The 22,249-nt window shown below is 48.1% G+C and overlaps 1 protein-coding gene across 1 annotated transcript in view; it reads left to right on the forward strand.

The window, feature by feature from the left end:
- Positions 1–22,249, forward strand: part of XKR6 (XK related 6) — a 179,203-nt gene that overhangs the window by 134,289 nt on the left and 22,665 nt on the right. The gene's annotated exons all lie outside the window — the stretch shown is intronic.

Raw genomic sequence — 22,249 nt, forward strand, 5'->3', positions numbered from 1 at the left:
CAGAAACCAGTGTCATGACATGTCCAGGGAAGGGAACAGAGCTGGGGAAGGGGCTGGAGCACCAGGAGGGACTGAGGGAGCTGGGAAAGGGGCTCAGTCTGGAGAAAAGGAGGCTCAGGGGGGACCTTGTGGCTCTGCACAACTCCCTGACAGGAGGGGACAGCCAGGGGGGTTTGGGCTCTGCTCCCAGGGAACAGGGACAGGAGGAGAGGGAATGGCCTCAGGCTGTGCCAGGGGAGGTTTAGATTGGATATTACGAAGAAAATTCTTACCTGAAAGGGTTGTCAGGCCTTGGTGCAGGCTGCCCAGGGAATTTTTGGACTCTCCATCCCTGGAGGGATTTAAAAGCTGTGTAGATGTGGCACTTGGGGACATGGGTGAGTGGTGAACATGTGGTGCTAGGTGGATGGTTGGACTGACTGATCTTAGAGGTGTTTTTCAATCTAAATGATTCTGTGACTCCATGACAACCAAATATCTGGAATGGACCAGGAATGGTAAACAAGCACCTAAATGAGACACAGCTGGATGTGGTGAGTCAAGAACCTAAATTTACTGTTTGTTTTCAACTGAAAGCAAACCCTGCTATACCTAATCGTAAACTCTTCAGATCTGGGGGTTCCACTGAATGGTAGAAGTCTCCTGTGTGTCACTGCTATGGTAGGAACCATCAAATCCATCCCTGAGAGTTAAGGAGCTTTGGCAGGCTACGTAATGGTACAGGAAATTATGTCAGACCAAAATCTCAAAGATCATGGAATCACAGCATCACTCAGGTTGGAAAAGACCTCCAAGACCATGAAATCCAACTGTGACTGATCCCCACCTTGTCACCCAGACCAGAGTATTGAGTGCCACATCCAGGCATTCTCTGGACACCTCCAGGGATGGGGACTCCAAACCTTCCTGGACAGTTCCAATGTCTGACCTCCCTTTCCATGAGGAAAATTCTCCTGATGTTCAACCTGAACCTCCCCTGGCACAGCTTGAGGCCATGACAAATGTAGTAGGAGCCTATGCATAATTGGACAGAGGAAATTTATTTTTCCTCACGTGCTTTCTCTCAGGTGTGTGGACATGGAATGCTGCAGGGCAGGTGTGTATAGACAGGTGGGACAATCTCATTGTGCTTTGAGATGCCCTGACCCAGAAATTACCGACATGTTTCAGTCCAGTTTTATGCCCAACAGAGCAAACTTGCTGTGGGTCACTCTACACAGGTGTCCCCTGAAGCCCACTCTTTTTGGCAAATTTCCTCTAAGGAAAAGTGATTTCAGTTTCCTCTTCCTAGATTAGACATTAAGAAAAATTTCTTGAGAGAAAGGGTTGTAAAGCATTGGAAGAGGCTTCCTAGGGAAATGGTGGAATCAGCATCCCTGGAAGTGTTCAAAAATTGTGTGGACGTGGTTTAGTGGTGTGCAAGGGCTGGGCTAACACTTAGACTTGACATTCATAAATGTCTTTTCCAACCTTATTGATTCCATGATTCTGTGATTACTGCCAGTCTGTAAAAGTACCTGGAGTGATTTATCAGCCTCAGCCCTGAGGATTTGGAGGGGACCTGTCTGAGAGAACAAAACCAGTTTGGGATGATGATGACACTGGGGGCGGTGGTGTCAGAAAGGGCTTTTCTCCTCCTTCCCAGCCATACACAAATAAAGCTGGGGCAGGGACAAGAATGCCTTTGTGAGGGGCTGTGTCTTTTGGCAGGGTTCCTGACCTCACCTGACTCACCAGCAGAATTCCCAACTCACCCAGATTCCCAGTGTGCTCCTTCCCTGATGGCTGAGACAAGGCAGCGTCGGTGGGAAACCAAGGGTCAGGTTTTGGTTCCTCCACAAGCTGCCCATGTGACTGCAGGCAATTTATTGCATATCTCAGTGCCTGGGTCCCCTGCTGTTAATAACACATCCTTTCCTTTGCTGTGGTTCTGTCCTTGTCAGTTTAGATTGTGAATCCTTTGGGGCAGGAGCTGTCTCTTACTCTGTGTGCGCTCCAGACTCGGCACAATCCAACTCTGATCTCAGCAGAAGACTTTTAACATTGCTATCCTATAAATATCAGTGATACCTGGGAATCAGGGCTCCTGGGTTCTCTGTCTGGGTGTCTCAACCCTGCACTGAAACCAGGGATGAGTTTATTTGACCTGTTTCTAAAATAAAGACTGTCTGAAATAGTGGTCAGAAAGTTGAGGAGTACAGGATCTATTTATGAATGACTTTAAGGTGGGGTTTATGGGGTGCAAGAGTTGAAAAGCCAGTTGGGAATAAATAATATGAATTAGATTTGGCTTTCTGATAAAAAGTCCTAAAGGAAAAATGGAAGGCATTGCACTTACTCATAGAACTGCTTCAACACCAGAGCAAAGGATTTATGGGAAGTGTCTTGGCTCCACTCTATGACTGTCATCCTGCTCCTTCACACTCCTCTGCCTTCTCCATTTGCTCCCATAACAAGCAAAGCTGTCCAGGGACATTTACTCTGTCCATGTTCTCCTCTTTGCTGCTACAAACCCACCAAGGGAGCTCCCAAACCCCCTTTGGGTGCTGTCCCCTCCTCTAAGCACTGAGCAGTGACATCTTTGAGCTGGTGACAGGGGGACCAGCAGCTCTGGAGGCTGCAAGGACAGAAGGTCCCAGTAGCTGTGGCTTGCAGGGACATGCAGACTGTGCTGTCAGTCTCACAGCAAGGGGTTCTTCCAGCTGGTTGGGGCAGCAAGGGCAAGATTCCCACGGGAAACCTGTGGATGGAGCAATGACTGGAGTGAGGAAGAGGAGGAAATGGTGCCAGTTGTCCTGCCTGGCTCCATGTCCTGTTGCTTTAGAGATTCCCCTTCTGGACTGAGACTCAGGAGCTCCATTCCCTTGTCCAAGCCGTTCAAGATGCTCTGGCAGCTCAGTGCACCCTCAGGTGTGGGCCTAGAAGGGCAGAGGTCTTCTTCATGCCCTGTATCCCACCTGCCAGCAGTCCATGGATATCTTTGATATCCTCTGAAACAGTGATATCCTCTTTGATATTCTCTGAAAAATTCAAATTCAAATTAAGGTGCCTGTGACTCTTGCCCCTGATCTCCATCATCTTCAGGGATGGATTGGAGAAGCCAGCAGGAGATGCTTGAGCTTTTCCAAAGTATGGAAACAGGACTGGGGAAGGGGCTGGAGCACTGAACTCTGGTGAAGAGTGGCTGAGGGAGCTGGGAAAGGGGCTCAACCTGGAGAAAAGGAGGCTCAGGGGGGACCTTGTGGCTCTGCACAACTCCCTGACAGGAGGGGACAGCCAGGGGGGTCAGGCTCTGATCCCAGGGAACAGGGACAGGACAAAGGGAAACAAATCCTTCAATTTGAGGCATAGAAGGATTTGGTTGGATATTTGGAACACTTTATTCACTGAAAGGGCTCTCCAGCCCTGACACAGCTGCCCAGGGTAGTGGTGGACTCCCCATCCCTGGATGGATTTCCTATCCCTGGATGGATTTAGAAGATGCGTGGATGTGGCACTTAGGGACACGGGGCAGTGGCAGACTTGACCCTGCTGGGTCAACAGTTGGACTTAATGACTTTAAGAACTTTTCCAGGCTCAGAGATTCCATGATTCAACGATAATGCATGGGATTGATCTCCACTGGGATTCCTTTGAAAGGCAGCACCACTCCTCCAGGTGGGAAGGACATAAAAACTATGGGATAAAATCTGTTCTGTTCTAGACAAGAACTACTCAAGGCATGTGTCACCTACACACAGCTGTGCTTTTGCTCCGCAAGGAGAAAAAACAGGCCAAATTAAGAGATGATGTGAACAAAAGAAATCCCAGCTAGCTCTGGGAGCTCCCATTCCAGCTGTCAGATGGGAATGCATTCCATTTTAGCATGGACTTTACTTCCCACAGGAAAATTCCTTTCCTACCTGTTGGCACAGCACTACCGCAGCCTCCATGTCCCCCAGATCTTTTCCATGGGGGAAGTACAAGTGATTCCTTAAAATGACTTCTCAAAATGACAGCAAGGAGGTGAGAGGCATCTGATTGGGAAATGATGCCAAGGAGATGGGAGACATCTGGTATCAGCCATCAGCTCTCAGTCGGTCGTCTGGACCCTTCTGTAGTCAAGGGAAGGAGACAGGAAATCCGTGGGAGGTGTTGCAGACACTTATCTGGAGATGGGATGAGTGGCTTTCTGGAAATCTCTCTCCTTCTCTCTGTTGATAAAAGAGGGAATTGAGATGATGAGTTTGGATCAGCTTTCCCATTTTTCAACAGATGAGGAATGGAAATCTCATCTGAGGGGACTTGGGTCAACTGTGGTGTCTCCAGGAGGATTTCCAATCATGCGAGCTTGAGCTTCACAAAAAATCTGGGAACAACTGGAGCATCCAGGGCCACACCAGGGGCCTGGGGTATCAGAGGGGGGGAACATATGACACAAAATATTCCATATATGCCAAGAAGAAAGGCTGCACCAGGACAGCACGGGAAAAGGGACTCAATCCCAAAGCGACTTTAAAACGCGCAGGCTCCGTGTCCTGCTTTTGGCTCTGTCACCTCAAGTGGCAGGACACGCAGGCAGGGGGGTGGGAGGTGGAGACTTTAATTCCCTCCAGAGCCTGGAGATGACTCAAGCCTGCAGCATCCTCTTTCCAGCAGAGTGTCCTCATGAGACCAGGGTGGAAACCCGGCCCGCTGGCTCCCGGCCGAGGGAGCGTTTCCAACGGCAGGGAATCGAGCCCCAGCAAAATCCTCTCCGGGATGTCGGAACTCAGTACATCCCTCCGGGTACCCAGAGTTTCCAAGGACCCTGCTGGGGGGCTCAGATACCCTGGCATGCTGCCCAGAACACCTGGGGATTTGATTTTGACCCTTGGAACAAGTTGCTAACTTTGTATGAGGACATGAAAGTCACACAGGTTTGAATAGTGAAATAACAAAATAATCACAGGGTGAAAATGTAGATTTTAGGATTTTTGGTATGGGGGTTTTGGGGACAAGATGGAGGAATCTGAACATGTCCAGCCTTTCTTCTTCTTCTTCTTGGTCTCCATTTTCTGCAGTGATGTTGGCACTTTGGGATTGGCCTAGAGTAGAAGTGCACTGTCTAACATAGGTGATAGGTATTGGGAATTAAGTGTAAATATGTTGTACGTAGTTTGTAGTATAAAAGGACAACACCACCTCAGGGGCGGTCAGAGTGCTTGTGGCTGCCTTGCTGAGCAGATCTCGGCTGAGCAGAAAGAAAATTTTATACATAAGAATTAATAAACAATCTCAAGACCGAAAAGTGAAGAGTCCAGACTCGTTCTTCAGTTGCACGGGCCAAAGCAGAGACATCCTGCACATCTCGGGGCAGCAATTATCAGCAGCAACCCGAGACCAGGCCACCCTTGGAGCCAGCAGAGAAGAGCCTTCCTGACACTCTGCCATGTCCCAGGGGGTGTTCCAGTGTTGGATATCCTGCCCAGCAGCCCCAACACGGGAACCTGAGAGCTTTGTCTCCTCGGCCGGCTCAGGGGGGGTTGATGGGTTTGTCTGGGGTGTTCGATGGCCAAGGTCAAGCTCTTGCCTTCACGTGTAGCAAAGAAGGGTTTGAACCAAAATGAAGGGGTTTGAACCCGCAAAAAGGGATTTGTACCAATAAAAAGGGATTTGAACACACAAGGAGGGATTTGCACCTACAGGAATGATTTGAACACCCAAGGTTTTTAACCTATGAGAAAGGATTTGAGCCTACAGGAAGGGGTTTGAAACTACAGGAAGGAATTTAAATACACAGGAAGGGATCTGTACCAACAAAAGGGATTTGAATCCAGCAGGAGGGATTTGAACCTACAAGAAGGGGTATGAACCCACAAAAAAGGATTTGAAGCCACAGGAACGAGTTTTAATCTACAAGAAAGGTTTGAATACGATTTTGAACCCAGAGGGATTTCTACAGGAAAGGTTTACACAAGGGATTTGACCTCAGGAAGGATTGCAACAAAAGGGATTTTTTATTGGTACAACACAAGGGGGGATTTCCACCTACAGGAAGGATATGAACCCACAAGGTTTTTAACCTACAAGAAAGGATTTGAGCCTACAGGAAGGGGTTTGAAACTATAAGAAGGGATTTGAACCCTCAAGAAGGAATTTGAGCCTACAGGAAGGGGTATGAACCCACAAGAAGGAATTTGAGCCCATACCAAGGCATTTGTACCAATAAAAAGGGATTTGAACACACAAGGAGGGATTTGTACCTACAGGAAAGATTTGAACCCACAAGAAAGGGTTTGAACCTAGAAGACTCTTGAACCTACAGGAAGGAGTTTGAAACTACAAGAAGGGATTTGAGTCCTCAGGAAGAGATTTGAACACACAAGGAGGCATTTGAACACACAAAAAGAGATTTGAACCCACAAGAAGGGGTTTGAACCCACAAAAAGGGATTTGAACCCACAAGAAAGGTTTTAATCTACAAGAAAGGATTTGAATCTACAGGAAGCAGATTTGAACCCACAAGAATGGATTTGAACACACAGAAAGGGGTTCGAACCCGCAGGATGGGATTTGAAACAATAAAAAGGGGATTTGAACACACAAGGAGGGATCTAAACCCACAATAAAGAATTTTAACCTACAATAAAGAGTTTGAATCCACAAGAAGAAATTTGAACCCATAGGAAGGAGTTTGAACCTAAAAAAAGGGCTCTGAACCCATCTGGACACCTTCCTGAGTGCAGGAGAGGGCACTCAGACACTGATCTTAGTTGGGTTTTGAGGTCTGGGCTAACATGGTGGATGGTCTGTTGGAGGCAGGGAAGGATGGAAAATGAAATGACGAATCTTTTAGTGGTTCAGGACAGTCACTGGTGTTGGCCAGGCCTTCCTGTGCCTGCCTGCCATGGCTTACCTGCTGAAGGATCTCAAAAACTTGCAGTTTTAAGGCTCAAATACTTGAAGTTTTAGGGCTCAAATATCTAAAGTTTTAGGGCTCAAATACCTGAAGTTTTAGACCAGGATTGGAAGAATTTGTGTCCTGGGCTGACATGCTCAGAGTCACCTGCAAATTTTTAACTGGTGAGGCTGTGGAGGAAAAGGGCAACCTGAGCCAGACTGGGAGTTTGCAATGCAGAAGTTATGTCAAATCCCAGCTCCCCATGCAATTCCAGGTTTATGGGCAGGACATGTCTTGGACCTCATTCCAGCCCGGTCTGCTGGTCTTTCCAAATCTCTGTAAATGTAGGAGGTGACAAATGCCATATCCTGTGATATTTGAGGTCCTGGCTCCTGTGGAGGGTCAGGCAGGATTTGTAGGGCCAGGAGGGCTGACAGGCAGTGCCAGGCTCCTTGGAACATGTGCACAGTGAGCTGGCATGTCCATCCCCTGCAGAGCTGTCCCCTGAGCTGTGGCCAAGAGCCACCAGCAGCAGGATGCAGGACATGTCACTTGAAGGTGGAGTGGCAAGAAGAGAAGGGTCCCACAAGCAGGAGATGGGTTGTGGCACTTCAGATGAGCTGCAGGGACCTGGCTGGGGAGAACTCAAAGATGAGAGGGGGATATCCAGGGAGGAACTGAAGGAAGCAGGGAATGTGCATTTTGGGCTAGGGGTGAGACCCTCGTTGAATCCCAGAGTGGTTTGGGGTGGAAGGGACCTTAAAGATCATCCAGTTCCAGCCCCTGCCATGGGCAGGGACACCTTCTACTATTCCAGATTGCTCCAAACTCCATCTATCCTGGTTCTGAACACTTCCAGGGATGGAGAATCCCAAACTTCTCTGGGTAGTTTCTCAGCTAACCCCAGAGACACCAGAGTTTTTCTTCAATCCACAACTACAACATCCCCACCTGCAATTCCTTCATCTCCTCAACAACTAAAACATCTGCTGTGCTCCTGTTTAAGATCCCTGGAGTGTGGTAATCTCCTTCAGCTCCATCCCAACAGCCATCTCCACCATCTTTCCCAGCCAGTTCTGCAACCTCCAACTCACAGCCTGAGCTTTCCCAACCACTCTGGCCACACACCTTCCCTCTGGAGAGGAAAACTTTCCTGTTCTCCTTGCCTGGTATCCTTGCCTACCTGCACTGCTTTAAATCATCCCTCCTGAAGGCAAGATCAGAGGAGATCAGGAGAAAACAGTGAAAGCTTTGGAGGCAGCACACAATTCCAGCAGGGAAAGGCTGCATGTTTGTGCTTGGGAGAGGCATTTGGGCAGTAAATGACAGAGGCACTGAATTATTCCGTGGGAGAGGGAGGAGGTGTGAGAGCAGGAGGGGAAAATCCATCCATTCATTACAGAAATCAATAACCCCCACGTGTCATTGAAGCAGGCCTGCCCCTGGAGAAATGCAAAGATGGAAGAGTCCTCCACTGCTTTGCTGAGGGGAGCAGAAACTCTGCCCAGGCTCAGCCAGGGGAAGGTGCAGAGGGAGATTATCCAGTGGTGGCTCCTGAGTCACGTCTGGATCAATGCATTCAGCAATTTATTGGTGCTTCTGGGATAGATCTCATCCAAGCAGCTTCAACAGTCAATGTTAATGCAAACATCCTCCACACAGGGCAGGGCAGCTGCCTGGGCTGGAGCAGGTGTGTGAGAGGCATCCAAATGGGCTGGGAAAGCATTTGGAGCAGCAGGAGGTTGAAAGGAACGTGTGTGAAAATGAAAGGCTTTCTTTCCTTTGGATTAAGCACTTCCAAAAGGAGCCCATCCAGCAGGCAGAGAGAGACAAGGGCCTCCCCAACTGGAAGCTGGACTTGATGGTCATTGCAGAGTCCTTGCATCTGAAATTATTCTATTCTATTCTATTCTATTCTATTCTATTCTATTCTATTCTATTCTATTCTATTCTATTCTATTCTATCCTATCCTATCCTATCCTATCCTATCCTATCCTATCCTATTTCTATCCCGTCCCATCCCATCCCATTCTAAATTAAACCCCACCAACCACCACTTGCCCAGGGGAAGTCACTTAACCTCTCTGCCTCCATTTCTGCACCTAACTGTGCATGAACATCCCTCCCTTGGGCTGAGCTGCAGGACTCCACACCTCACCTCCCAGATGCTGCTCGCTGGCAGAAAGCTCCTGTGACCTCATTTGTGTCACTTGGATGAGCTGGCTGCTGGCACGAGAGGACTCAGCTGCACCCGGAGGGTGGTGGAGCAAGGATGTGGTCAGGTGGCTTCACTTTTATTAAGTTTCAAGCAGAAAGCTCATTTTAAATTAGTAGGAGAACAGATAAAATGTAAAAATGCTGTTGTACTGGGTAGTGCAGTGCCTGGGCTGGTTCTTCTCCTGAACATGACCACTAGAAGATGGTCCTCTTTGCGATATTGTTTAGAACCAGTCTTAACCCTGAGCTGCCTGTTAAATGGAACAACTGCAAGTGCTGCCACACACAGGCTCCTGCACAGCCTGACTTGCTGAGTTTTATGATACATATCCTTACTTAGAGCCCCCAGCAGATGGGAGAAATCCTGCAGGCAAAGGGGCTGGCAGGCCCGTGGTTAACCACAGGGTTGGGAGGAGACTTGGAAAAGAACAATGAGTGAAGAAGGGAAGGATGCGCAGGTGAACTTCCTGAGGGATGTTCCTGCAGGGATCAGCAGGATACACCCATGGAAAGGTTCCTGTACCTCCCAAAAAGGCTGTGTCTCCTCTGCTGATGGCCTAAAACATCCTGGTGGCCTTTGGAAAGCCACTTGTGATGGGATGGCTAGGCTTGTCTGAGTATCCACCCTCCATAGCCATGGGAGGCTGCACTGGCCCAGCAGTGAGTGAGAGTTAAGAGGTGCTGTTGTACTCACAGCCCCCTCGAGGAACAGGGAACGTGCACACTCCAGAACCCACCAGTACATCGTTTCCTCTGGCCAGGAATAGCTGATGAGTAATACAAAGCAGCAGAGGTAATAAATATTAAAGAGCTGGAAAAATGTGGAAGTGCACGGGCAGCGGAGCTGACAGGCACTGTGGGTGTGAAGTGCAGGGATCAGGCTTTGCTCCTCATCCCTCCGAGAAAAAAGTGGAGGAATAAGCGTTGCAATTATTTTTTGTTAATTGTGCGCTGAAAGGCATCACAGTTCCAGCGGGCTGGTGAGCTCATCCCTGGCCTCATTTCCTTTCTGTGTCCCAGCCATGGTTTTCCTGGTGTGATGTGTCTGGAGCAGCAGATACACAGCCAGTGGGAGGAAGGAGATGCGACACCAAGGATCTGAGGGGCCTGTGTGGTGATGAGGTTTCGTTTCCCAGGAGGTTGTGTGGCTAAAAGATTGCAGATTTGGATTAAGTAGCTCGTGTTGCCTAATTTCCCCATCCCTGGAATGTCCAAGGCCAGGTTTGACAGGGCTTGGAGCAACCTGGGATACTGGAATGTTCCCCTGCCAGTGGCAGGGGGTGCAACAAAATGAGGCTTAAATTTCCTTAAATTCCCTTCCAACCCAAAACATTCTGTGAGCCTGTAATGCTGTGGTGGGTGAATTGAAGGCAACACGTGGCAGTTCGTGAATGTCACCTGTCCTGGCTACCATGAGAGGTCACCAGAGTTGAGGAATGAACTCTCAAGTTCTGCAGACTCTGAGCTGCTCCCTGCCCCTCTCAGCCCGGAGTGTGGCTGCTCCTCAGACAGGGACGATGGTGGTGGCAGGCAGATCCCATTTCTGTGCTGGAATTTTCTTCCAGTCCCTGCTCCTCCCACCACACATGATGGTACAAGGCCCATGGGACAAAGACATTCTTCCTTTACTTTGCAAGAGCCAAAATGCCCAGGAAAACCTTTCTCCTGCTTGTTCTGGTCCCCATCACGGTGCAGCTGTCTGGGGCTGACTGTGGTGGGACAACAAGGGTTAAACTCTTTCCTGGCAGGCTGGGAGGACACCGTGTGATTTCTCGAGCCCGGAGAGGAAGGCAGGCCCTCACTAATGTATGCAGCAGCTTCTGTGGAACTAAAAATAGCCACGATCTGAGGCTGTTCTTCCAGGATTTCACAGGCGCTCACCCAATTTTTAGCTCCTTCTCCTCAAAGGGATGGCAAAGCCAAGGCGACAGTCGTAGCCCCCGTGCGAAGGAGCTTTGCTCCAGGGATGCCTCTGACCCCTGCAGCACAGGGGAGACGGGGATGTGCTGCTGAAGGCACATTCCTGGCTCTCTGAAGGGCTCGGGAATGCCTGGTAGCTGCTGAACAGCATCCTGAGGATTTTCTGGGAGCCCTGGTGCTCTGGATGCAAGCGGCGGGCAGAGCGCGCTGCAGCTGGCAGCGAGCCACAGCTCTGACCCTGGCAGCTCTGCAGCAGCTTCTTTGCAGCTGCACCAGCTCCTCAAGAACCAGTTCTCCTTTTCCTAAGCAGAATCCTTTTCCCCTAAACCCTTCCTGGCTGCTGTTTTTCTGGCATGCTGTTTGAAAATCCTGGAGCGTCCACCTCCTCAGCTCTACAAAGGAGGGTTAGGAGAGGCTTTGCTTTGCTTGTCTGGTGACTTCAGGTCCTGCTGAAGCATCAGTCACCCTGATGGCTGGGGAGAGAGTAAATACTGTAAATTCAGTGAATGCTCTCCTAGAATCCATATCTGATCTCCCAGACACAGAGGTGACCCCCTTGTCTTTTCCAGCAGCCAGAGTGGGAATGGAAATGTCTCCCTCTGAGTGAGGGAACAAACTCCCAGTTTTGTTACTGTGATCCTGGGGTCCACATTGGCTTTTGAGGGTGCAGACCACAGGGAATCTGCAGTGTCTGTTCAGCTCTCTGTTAAACCCTCCAAGAAGTGAGAAAACCTTGGACGAGAAAACCACAAGTATGTCCATCTCCAAGGACTTACTGATAGCAAAAATTCTCTTTCCCCTCTCCTGCTCTGCATTCCCCACCAAGGGGTCTCTGTGAGGAGATGAAGACGTGTCCCTGTCACTGACTGGTATCCCAGAGCAATGCCAACTTCTACTCCCCTGAGCTACCCCATGGCTCTGGTGATGCCCAAATCTCTTCTGAAGACCATCTGGGTTAAAACACTGTAACGTGACCCATCCTGTTCAAAGGGTGAGGTGACTGCTCCCGTGTGCCCCTGAGATCACATTTTGGGTGTTCTCAGGCATTTGCTTGGGATTTCCTTTGGCATTTCAGGGAATTTCCCTTGCTTGGAGCCAAGACAAGTCATTTAGAAACATCCCTGCTTCCTTTCAAGGCTTTCAGCTGCTCTTGCAGGACTGGCTGGACTGGGACCGTCTTCATTTCCACGAGGAGAGCCCTGACACTAAACCTTATTTTCACACACACACTTGAAGCAAAAGCTCAGTGTGAGTCCAACTTCCTGGTCCCCGTGTAAAGCTGTTTAACAGCTTTGATTTAAAACAGAAGGCTTTGCCGGAGGCGACAGCATCAAGTGTTGGAGTATCCTTAAAGCAAATAAGCATGTGCAAAATAGGGAAGGGACTGGGGTTTAAGAATTCATCAGTAACTTAGAGGGGGAATCCATGATAAAAGAGAGCATTTGGCTCAGTGCTAGGACCATCCCACGTGTGATAGATGCTGTGACATGTCTCTGTAGCACCCATCACTTGGATACCCTCTCTGGCAGCCCCCGCTGCTCTGCCTCCTCCTTCATGCAGCATGGAGATGGTTTCCACATTGAAATTTTAAAAAAGGGCATTCATGCCATGGTGCTGGAGAGGTCTTAGGGTTTGTATTCCTGTTTTAGAGCTCTATGTCTCAGAAAATAATTAACAAATGAAAACACAAACATGATTTCTAGGAGTCTGGGTGGAAACAATGGTAGCTGCTGCTGCAAAGCTATTCTCTGATTCTGTATTGAATTACTGAGCAGAGACCTGGAAATGGGGATTCTGCAACCTGGATATCCAGGGGAACCCTTCAGCCATGGGGATGCAGAAAGGAGAGGCTGCCTGGCTGCTTCCAAAACTAGGGTTTTGGAATATGTCAATAACACATTCATGGCTATCTTTGCAAATAAAGAAACACTGGACAGGCTCTGGCTAAGCAAGGATAGTTCAGTAACAGCCAGGCTGGGGAAGGAGTGACAAATCAGTGCCAAAAAGTGGGGCTGTTTAGGGCTAGCACTTCTTTATGATTTGTTTCTCTTCTTCTGGTTGTGATCTTTCAGCCTGTGAGTCAGAGAAAATTTCTCTGCAGCTGAGGAAGGAGAGCAGTCACAGAAACAAATCCCAGAAACATCTCCCAGATGGAGCAGCACGAGCAGCTCCTGCACCTTTGGCCTCTGGAGTTTTATCTGCAGTGATGCCCTTGCCCCACTTTCCTGCCCTGTGCAGCTGCTGGAGGTTGTGACCCCAGTGTCTGTCAGCAGGATGAAATCACACCTGCAGCTCTGCCTGTGCTCTCACAGTCCCAAATACCCACTTGAACCATCAGGAAAAAGGGATTTGAACCAAGACCAGGAGTGCTGCCCCAGAGGAGGGGGTGTAGGTTTATGTCCCTTTCACCAGCAATAATTTCAGAAGAGCTGGGGACATTGCTCAGGAATTATCAATCACAGAGCCCTGTTTTATGTATCAGAATCCCCAGATTATCATGAGTTAAATCAGCCTGCAAATACCAAAGCTGTTGGAACCAGATCCTAAAAATGCTACAGTGTCATGCTTTTATTTGTTTTTTTAAATTCCATCTAAAGGATGAAATTTACTTTTTCCAAGGAGGGGCTGATTTGTAAACTTTCTTCAAGTAGTGGAAGTGATCTTGGGCTGGAAATCATTTCACCATCCCCAGAAATGTTCAAAAAAAAAGTGGATGTGGCACTTGAGGACATGGTTTGGTCATGCCCACAATGCTGGGTTGATGGTTGAACTCAAGAGGTCTTTTTCAAGCTGAATGATTCCATGATTCTGCAGGGATTGGGGTTAAATGCTGCAACAGGTTGTCCAGAGGGGCTGTGGAATCTCCATCCTTGGAGATTTTCAAAACTCAACTGCACCAGACCATAACCAGCCTTCCCTAACTTCAGTTATCTCTGCTTGGATGGTAGCCTTGGTCCACAGACCTCTAAAATCTCCTTCCCACCTAAAATCTTCTGTGATTCCACAATATGATCCTTCCCAACATAAGTTTTATAAATCAGTTGCATCTTTTGCGGTTGTGTGTAGTAAAGCCATCTGTGCTTTAAAACAGCTTCAGACTGGCTTAGAATATGAAATTGTAACAGTTTCTTCTGTGCAGCAGAAGTCTGAGGCAATCACTCCTTCAAACAGAAATTTCAGTTGCAAATTTGGCAGAAAGTGAGAGTTTGTAATACAAATTATTAATTCTTTAATGGGAGCTGATAGAAACAAGTAGATAAGACTTAGATCAGAAACTGCAAGGCAGAAGGGTTAAACTCCTTGATGAACACACTTTTTGTTGCATTTTATTGACTTTTTAGATATAAACCATATAAGAAAATCCCCCAAAATTGTCAGAAAGCATCAAGAACCCCAGTTCTGAAGATCAGGGCCTTGATGAAGGTCATCAAAATAATTATTTAGGTGTGTATGTGGATGGGATGACCTGTGAGGAGGCTGGATTAGAGTTTGTGCAGAAATAAGGATCCCTTTCTTGATTTTGAGGTGAAAAGTGATCTTTTGCCAGTTTAGCATGGTTTTGACCCAACACAACCAGCACTGGTGAAAACAAATCCTGCACACCCTTCAAGGTTCAGACCAGACCAGGAAAAACTCCCTAGAGACAGCTTGGATACAGTCCCTTGTTCTGGAGGAGTGAGATGCTGTGGGAGCAGCCAGAAAAAGCTGTGGAATATCAGCACCTGGATGAGACCCTGTAATTCCTATTTTGATACTCAAACTAGGAACAATAACAATCCATCTGTGAATCCTTATCACTGGCATGTGACATTATAACAAAGAAAATAACAAGCAAATGTTGATATTGAGCACATTAATGGTGAAGGCAAATCCAAGTTTGAGTTTGATTTTTTTAATAGACAGCATTTCACTTTCCTACTCCCCTTTTGCTCCAGTGCTGCATCTCCCATTCCTTTTACATCAGTTAGAATGAAAATAATTCATTAAAATTAAAAAAGCGGGCCAAAGCCGCAGCTGGTGTAAACTGCCAGAGCCCTGTGGATGCCAGCTCGCTCCAGCTGAGATCTGCCCTCACGTAACCTCATTGTAAGGGGATGTTCAGGCAGACTCTGCTCCCAGCAGTTACTCATGGCCTGGTTTCCTCCCCTCCAACGAGAGGGATTTTAATCTGGGAACACCCTCCAGTGCACGAGGTCCCTTGCACAGAATTCCAGGAAAATCTCAAGAAAATTCTGGGAAAACCCTGAGAAAATCCTCCAAAAATCCCAATCTAATCCCAAAAACCCCAATCCAATTCCAATTTGATCCCAAAAAAACCCAAATGGGCCCAGGGAGAACCCGCACGGAGCTGTTACTCAATGTGAAGGGGACGAGTAGCTGAGGGCCCCGCCAGAGTCATCACTGAGGGAAAAAACACCTAAATCCCAGGAAAATTATGGTAAAATCTCAAGAAAATCCTGATAAAATCCTAATCTAATCCCAAAAAATGCAATTTAATGGAAATGTAATCTCAAAACCAACAGGGCACAGGCAGGATCAGCAAGGAGCCATCACGCCGTGTGAAGGGGATGTGGGACTGAAGGCCATGCTGGGGTCATCACTGAGGGGAAAAACACTGAATTCCAGGAAAGTTTTGGGAAAAATCCTGAGAAAATCCCCCAAAAATCCCAATCCAATCCATAAAACCTCGATTCAATGAAAATCTAATCCCGAAAACCCCAATAGGGCCCAGGGAGGATCAGCAGGGAACTGTCACTCAGTATGAAGCGGTATGAGGGGCTGAAGGCCGTGCCCCGTGTCATCACTGGGGAAAACCACACAGAATTCCAGGGAAAAATATGGGAAATCTCCTGAAAATCCTGAGAAAATCTGAGAAAAATCCTGAGAAAATCCTAAAAATCTCTATAGGGCAAAGGGAAAGTCAGCATGGAGCCAGCTCTCAGCATGAAGGGGATGATGGGCTGAGGGCTGTGCTAGGGGTCATCACTGAGGGGAAAAACACTGAATTCCAAGGAAATCCTGGGAAAACACTGAGAAAATAAAAAAAAAAAATCCTGATAGGCAGATGAGGTGGCAGGAGGGTGAGCCCTCAGCTGAAGGACGTTCCCATCCCCATTCCCATCCTCTTCCTCCAGGAGGGAGCACCATGGAGGAGGTTGGTGCCATGGGATGGTACCCATCCATATGATGGGTGTTGCTGCCACGTCACCAAGGTCACAACCACGGTCCTGTAGTGCCACAGGACATTTTTGAACAGCAGAGTGACAGGTGACCAAGAACCCAAGGGGTTCCTGTCTGGAATATCCAGGAACAGTGTGGCCAGCAGGGCCAGGACAGTGAATGTCCACTGTGCTGGCACTGCTGGGGCACTTCCAGTGTGTGGGAAATGGATTTGTAGAGATTGTGATAGCATGAATTATAACATCTGTATTGTCTCACCCTTCATATGAGACTGAAAATGGAATAAAAGTTTTTTAAATGCCTCTCAGTTGTCCCATCTCTGGGTCAGAAAAGGGCTTAATCTGATACCAGTGCTGGGAACAGCCCTGGCACCCTCATGACAAGAGGGACATTGAGAGGCTGGAGAGTGTTCAGGGCAGGGAATGGGGCTGGGGAAGGGGCTGGAGCACCAGGAACAGCCGAGGGAGCTGGGAAAGGGGGCTCAGCCTGGAGAAAAGGAGGGTCAGGGGGGACCTTGTGGCTCTGCACAACTCCTGACAGGAGGGGACAGCCAGAGGGGTTTGAGCACTGCTCCCAGGGAACAGGGACAGGATGAGAGGGAACGCCCTCAAGCTGTGACACATTGTGGCATCACCATCACATTGTGGAGCCACCACCCCTGGAAGTGTTCAAGAAGTGTGGATATGGCATTTGTGGACATGGGTCAGTGGTGAACATGATGATGCTGACATGTTGGGTGGACTTGATCTTAGAGATATTTTCCAGCCTCAGAGATTGTGTGATTCTCTCTCTGGGTCTGGCTGAGATGGAGTTTGTTTTCCCCACAACAGCCCCCACACTGCTGTGCTTTGCATTTGGAGCTGGGAAGGTGTTGGTAACACCCCAATGTTTTGGCTATCACATCATCAGAGCTGTCTCTCCAGCATTCCACCCCAACAGAGGGCTGGGCACGAGCAAAATCCATTTTCCATGTACGTGTACCAATAAACCAGGTCATTTCAAGACCTGCTCATGGGCACTGCAACTTCACCACACCCTGTACAGGGCCAGGGGTTGGACTCAGTGATCCCTGTGGGTCCCTCCCAACTCAGGATGTTCTGTGATTCCATGCCAAAATCTGAATATAATCATTAGAATGGTCCAGTCATATTCAGACTGTCCCAAGTCGTCACAACCTGTGCAGGTTTCAGCAGTCTACAAGGGCCAGGAATCATTCCCAATGCTGTATATGGAGGAAGTTTCCTGGTTTTAGAGGATGAGAGAGCTCATTTCTTGCATCTTGGCCTGTTGGCCTCAGGAAAGGTGATCAGACTGCTACAGCCTGAGATTCCTGTCCTTGGTCAGCTTGTGGTTGTGTGGGACAGGCCACCAGGACTCTCCTGCCCCCAAAGCACAGCCCAGGGCCTGTCCTGATGTGCCTTTCTGGGCTCCCAAAAGAGCTCTGACCCTTTTACACATCCTCATCTCTCAGAATCTTTTTATACTAAAAACTACGTGTACATTATTTACAATTACTTTCCAATACCTGTCACCTATGTTAGACAATGAGCTTCTACTCTAAACCAATCCAAAAGTGTCACCATCACAGCAGAAGATGGAGGCTAGGAAGAAGGAGAAAGACTGAACATGCCCAGATTCCTCCATCTTGCCTCCTGAACCCCCATTCTAAAAACCCAAAAAAATCCATTTTCACCCTGGGACAAATTCACTATCATTCTACTTAAACTTTCATGGCTTGTAATTCTTCATATAAGGTTGGTAATTTTTTCCATGGGTCGAGATCAAAGGCACAGGGGTCTTGGGCTCTGGGCCAGGGTCTCTGAGTCCCTGGACAGGAATTTCCTGGGAATTTTCCCCCCAGAGGAATTTCCTGGGTTCTGACACTCATCCTCCTCCCCTCAACTAGCCCATTGCCAGAGGCATCCTCCTACATTTCCTGGTGCCACCTCAGCAAATCCAACCCTGCCAAGGCTCAGGCACGACCCTGCAATAGTTCACCCTGTAAAATTATCAACACAGACCCTGGAAGTTTTGGCCAGGGCCAACTAGATGGATGTAGCCACACAGAGTTGAGCCTTGCAGCTGGCCGGGGACTGCTTCATTTCATGCTACAAAACCAGAGCCTCCAGAATCCATCCCCTGTCATCCCCATGGAGCAGCTTTGTCCACAGAGCTCAGGGTGGGCTGTGTTTTTACAGCAGGAGCATCGCATCTCCTCTTCTCCCTCCTGGTGGGCTCCTGCAGCTCTTTCCAAAGGTTATTTGACCACATTTGGTGGATTTGGCTCCTTAAAAAGGCACTTTGGAGCGGGGACAGCAGTGACTTTGACCCCAGCAGTTCGTGTGCTGCTGTGACATGTGTAGTAAATAAGAGTGAGGGTAATTATACCAACAGGAATTCTGGGAGCCCTGCCAGGAGGGAGGGGACAGCCAATCCTTTGTGCACTAAAAAAAAAAAAAAAAAAACAACAAAAAAAACCATCACCCCAATCCCCCTCCCAACCCCAAATTAGTTCTATCTCTTGAAGTGATGAGACTTAGAACTAAAAATACACACAAATACACACACTCTTATATAAAAATAACCAGCATTCAAAAAAAAAAAAAAAAAAAAAGCCCAAAGTTAGGCTCCTGTATCCAAAATTAAGCTCTTAAATAAATAAATTAGCCTGATTTTCAAAAGCACAGAGCAGTGAATGGTTTTCACTGACATAAGAGGAAGCATCATGTTGCTAAAGATTGAAGATCAGGCCTGAATATGGATTTTAAAGTCTAATTATAGAAGCCTGTTTGCCACCAGCTTGACCGGGAACAATGAATTTCAGGTGAAATGACATTGATTAGTTTTTTTCTTAATTCTTCTTAAGTTGTCTTCACTTAACCAATGCTAGGAAAGGTTTGAAAGACCCTCAAGTAAATAAAATAACAGAAGGAAACAGATGACCTGGAATAAAACTGTTTACACCAGTTCTGTACATTGGTGTTTGGAAATAGGGTTAAGAATTATCAATGTTGGAGCTGGGTGAAATTTAATGTTGATTAATTAAGTAGAAATTAAGTAGGTATTTATTACATGCTGAAAGCCCACAAGGTGGAAATATTACTTTATTACTTTTATCACAACCCACTGGCATGAGGAAGGAACGGGATCTCAGTCATTCCTTTCCTCTCTTTGCCAGATTTGGGGCTGAAGGATGCTGAAGACAGAGCACCACATTTTTTCATGGACCGAAGAGGAAGAAAAATGAAGTTAATTTACTTTTTGCTGCAAATGGCCCTCAGAGCTGCTTTGCTCACACTGCCCAACATTTGCCAAGGGGTTCCTGAAGTCACAGCCCCATAGGATAGGGACAGATTTGTCTTCTAGGGTCAGATTGGGCAGGGCTGGGATTTATGCTGGGAAGGAATTATGTCCACTCTGGATGGAGGAGCATCAGCTGGTAGGGCTGTGCTCCACTCATGTGGAGGCAGGGGACAGCACTAAAAGATCTGAGGTTTGATGCTAAAAAAAAACCTTTGAGAGCATCTCTTTGGTGCTCTCTGGCTCAATTTCCATGAAAGAGGCACAATGCAGGTGACCTTTGCTGAAGGCTGTGGGCTCAGCAGTCAGGGAGAACTTGGTGTTTGTGCCACTGCCACTGATGGAGACAGGATCAGGACACTGTGTCAATCCCATGAATTTGAATATTTTCCCATGCATTCTGCCTCCATGGGTTGGTGTCATATCCTCTTTCTGTGGCCAGTAAGAAAAATCTGTGCTTAAACTGTGGATGGTGGTGAATCCCTAGAGATTCACCCTTACCCCAGGGATCCAGGAGAAGTCATTGCAGAACATTGTGTCCCTTCTGATAATTTCCTCCTGATCTTTTTGACTGGCCCAGTGTCATTGTTGCAGCTTGATTCAGCCAAATGGGGGGCTGGGAAAAGTAAAGATGGTCTTAAAAATAACCCAAAAGTGGAGACAGCTGCTGGGAACAGCAGTGTGGGAGAGTAGAGGGGTAGGAAATAGGAACTGTGAGAAGGCACTGAAATAATTTCTTTTCTGGAGAAAAGGAGGTTCAAGGGGGACCTTCTTGACAGGAGGGGGCAGCTGGGAGGATTTGGCTCTACTGCCAGGGAACAAGGGACAGGATGAGAGGAAACAGCGTCAAATTGCACAAGGGAAGGTTCAGGTTGGACATCAGGAAGAATTCCTTCAGGGAAAGGGTTATCAAGCATTGGAAGTGGCTGGTCAGGGAGAGGGACTTAAAAGCCATGTGGATGTGGCACTTGGGGACACGGGTTAGTGGTGGCCTTGGCAGTGCTGGGGGAATGGTTGAACTCGATGTTCTTAGGGATATTTTCAAACCTTAATAATTCTATGATTCTATGGAACTGTGATTTTTTTTTTAATCTGGAGAAATGAAAGGTTTACATGGCAACTATGTGCAAACAGGTAAAAGACTGCTGCAGGGTGAAAAGCAACAAATTCTTCTTGTCTGTGGCTGAGGTGATGAGAAATGAGTGGTTTAACCTTCTGAAAAGGAGTTTTGGTTTTGTGTACAGGCAGGAATGGGAGCTTATGGGGAGGGAGAAACCATCCAGGACTACAGGACAGATTTGGTGGAATTTGGCAGAGGTTATGGAGCTTTTGCCAGTGGGCAGCACATTATGGGCACCACCACTTGGTTTTTGCTGTCCCTGTGTCACTGACATTACAAAAACCATTGCATTCTCCTTTTCTCTGCTTTCTCCTTGAGCCACTACACTCGCCCTGACTTTGCCTTTCCAGCTAAACTGCATTTATTTAATTCCTGGCTGAAGGGAAGGCAGGATTCCTGTGTCATGCTGCAGCTCCTGGGGTTGGGGTCTTTCCATGGAAATTCCAAATGCAGGTGGTGGATTTGAACATTTTGGGAGAGCAGGTGCCCCATGGCCATCTCCGTCCCATCGGGGTCTGCTGTGGATGTCACACCAGTGTCACCAGTGTCGTATGACTGGCGCAGCATTTTCTCGAGTGTCGAGCCCCATCTGGCGGCTTTCCTGCGTCATTTTTTTGGTGTCCTTGCGGTCCCTCTTTTTGGGATTTTTTTCGCCTCCTGTGCCGGTCAGGAAGGACAAGATGCTGGATGAAGGACAGGGTTCGCAGAGCTGCCCCTGTTTCTCTCCCAGCTCCCCTTCCCTGCTGGTGCAATTCGGAGATCCGGAGGCTCTCCAGGCTCTCGCCCTTCCCTCCTGCTCTGCCCGGCTGTGCAGTCTCGCCCGAGAGGCAGGGGATGATCTAATCGTTTTGGCCAAACCCCAAAGCTTGTGCCGGGAGCCCCTCCCAGAGCCTCCAGAAGGCGTTTCATCCCTCTGCCGCGCTGGCAGCCGAGCTGGGACAGATGAACAGTCCCGGGAGGGGACATTTCCGACGACTGACTGGCTCCGATGAGCAGATTTAGGGTCGGCATTAGGTGAAATGGTTCCCATCCCAAACGGGGTTACAGCCACCATTCAGGATGAGAAGGAAGAAGGCACAATATTGGATTGTCAATCCCTAGAAGTGTCCAAGGCTGAGCTGGACAGGGCTTGGAGCAACCTGGGATAGTGGAAGGTGCTCCTTCCTATGGCAGGGAACTGGAACAAGATGATTTTTAAGGTCTCTTCCAACCCAAACCATTCTGGGATTCTGTGATATCAACAGGCATTAAAAAGGACTCTGTTAGGATTTTTTCTTAAATGCCACAAGTCCTGAGACAGAGGCAATGGTAGAGCTGTGCCTGTCCATGCATGAGACACCTCCTTGTACTCCAACATTGCCCAAAGTCTCAAAGCTGACCAGTGACAAACTGTGGCCTTTCACATCTGTGGGTCACACACATGCTGCAGGTGAAGGTGGTGTCTCGTTGCTCCACCTATGATGAAACAGGGTCAAATCATAGAATCACAGAATATCCTGAGCTGGAAGAGACCCACAAGGATTGTCAGATTCCAACTCCTGGACAACTTCAGGAATCCCACAATGAGCCTGAGAGCGTGGTGCAAACACTTCTTGAGCTCTGGAGTCTGTAAGAAGCTCCTTACCAGAGTGCTGAGGGGGTTTAGATG

The sequence above is a fragment of the Zonotrichia leucophrys genome, chromosome 3 (genome assembly GCF_028769735.1).
Source record: "Zonotrichia leucophrys gambelii isolate GWCS_2022_RI chromosome 3, RI_Zleu_2.0, whole genome shotgun sequence".
NCBI classification, from domain to species: Eukaryota; Metazoa; Chordata; class Aves; order Passeriformes; family Passerellidae; genus Zonotrichia; species Zonotrichia leucophrys.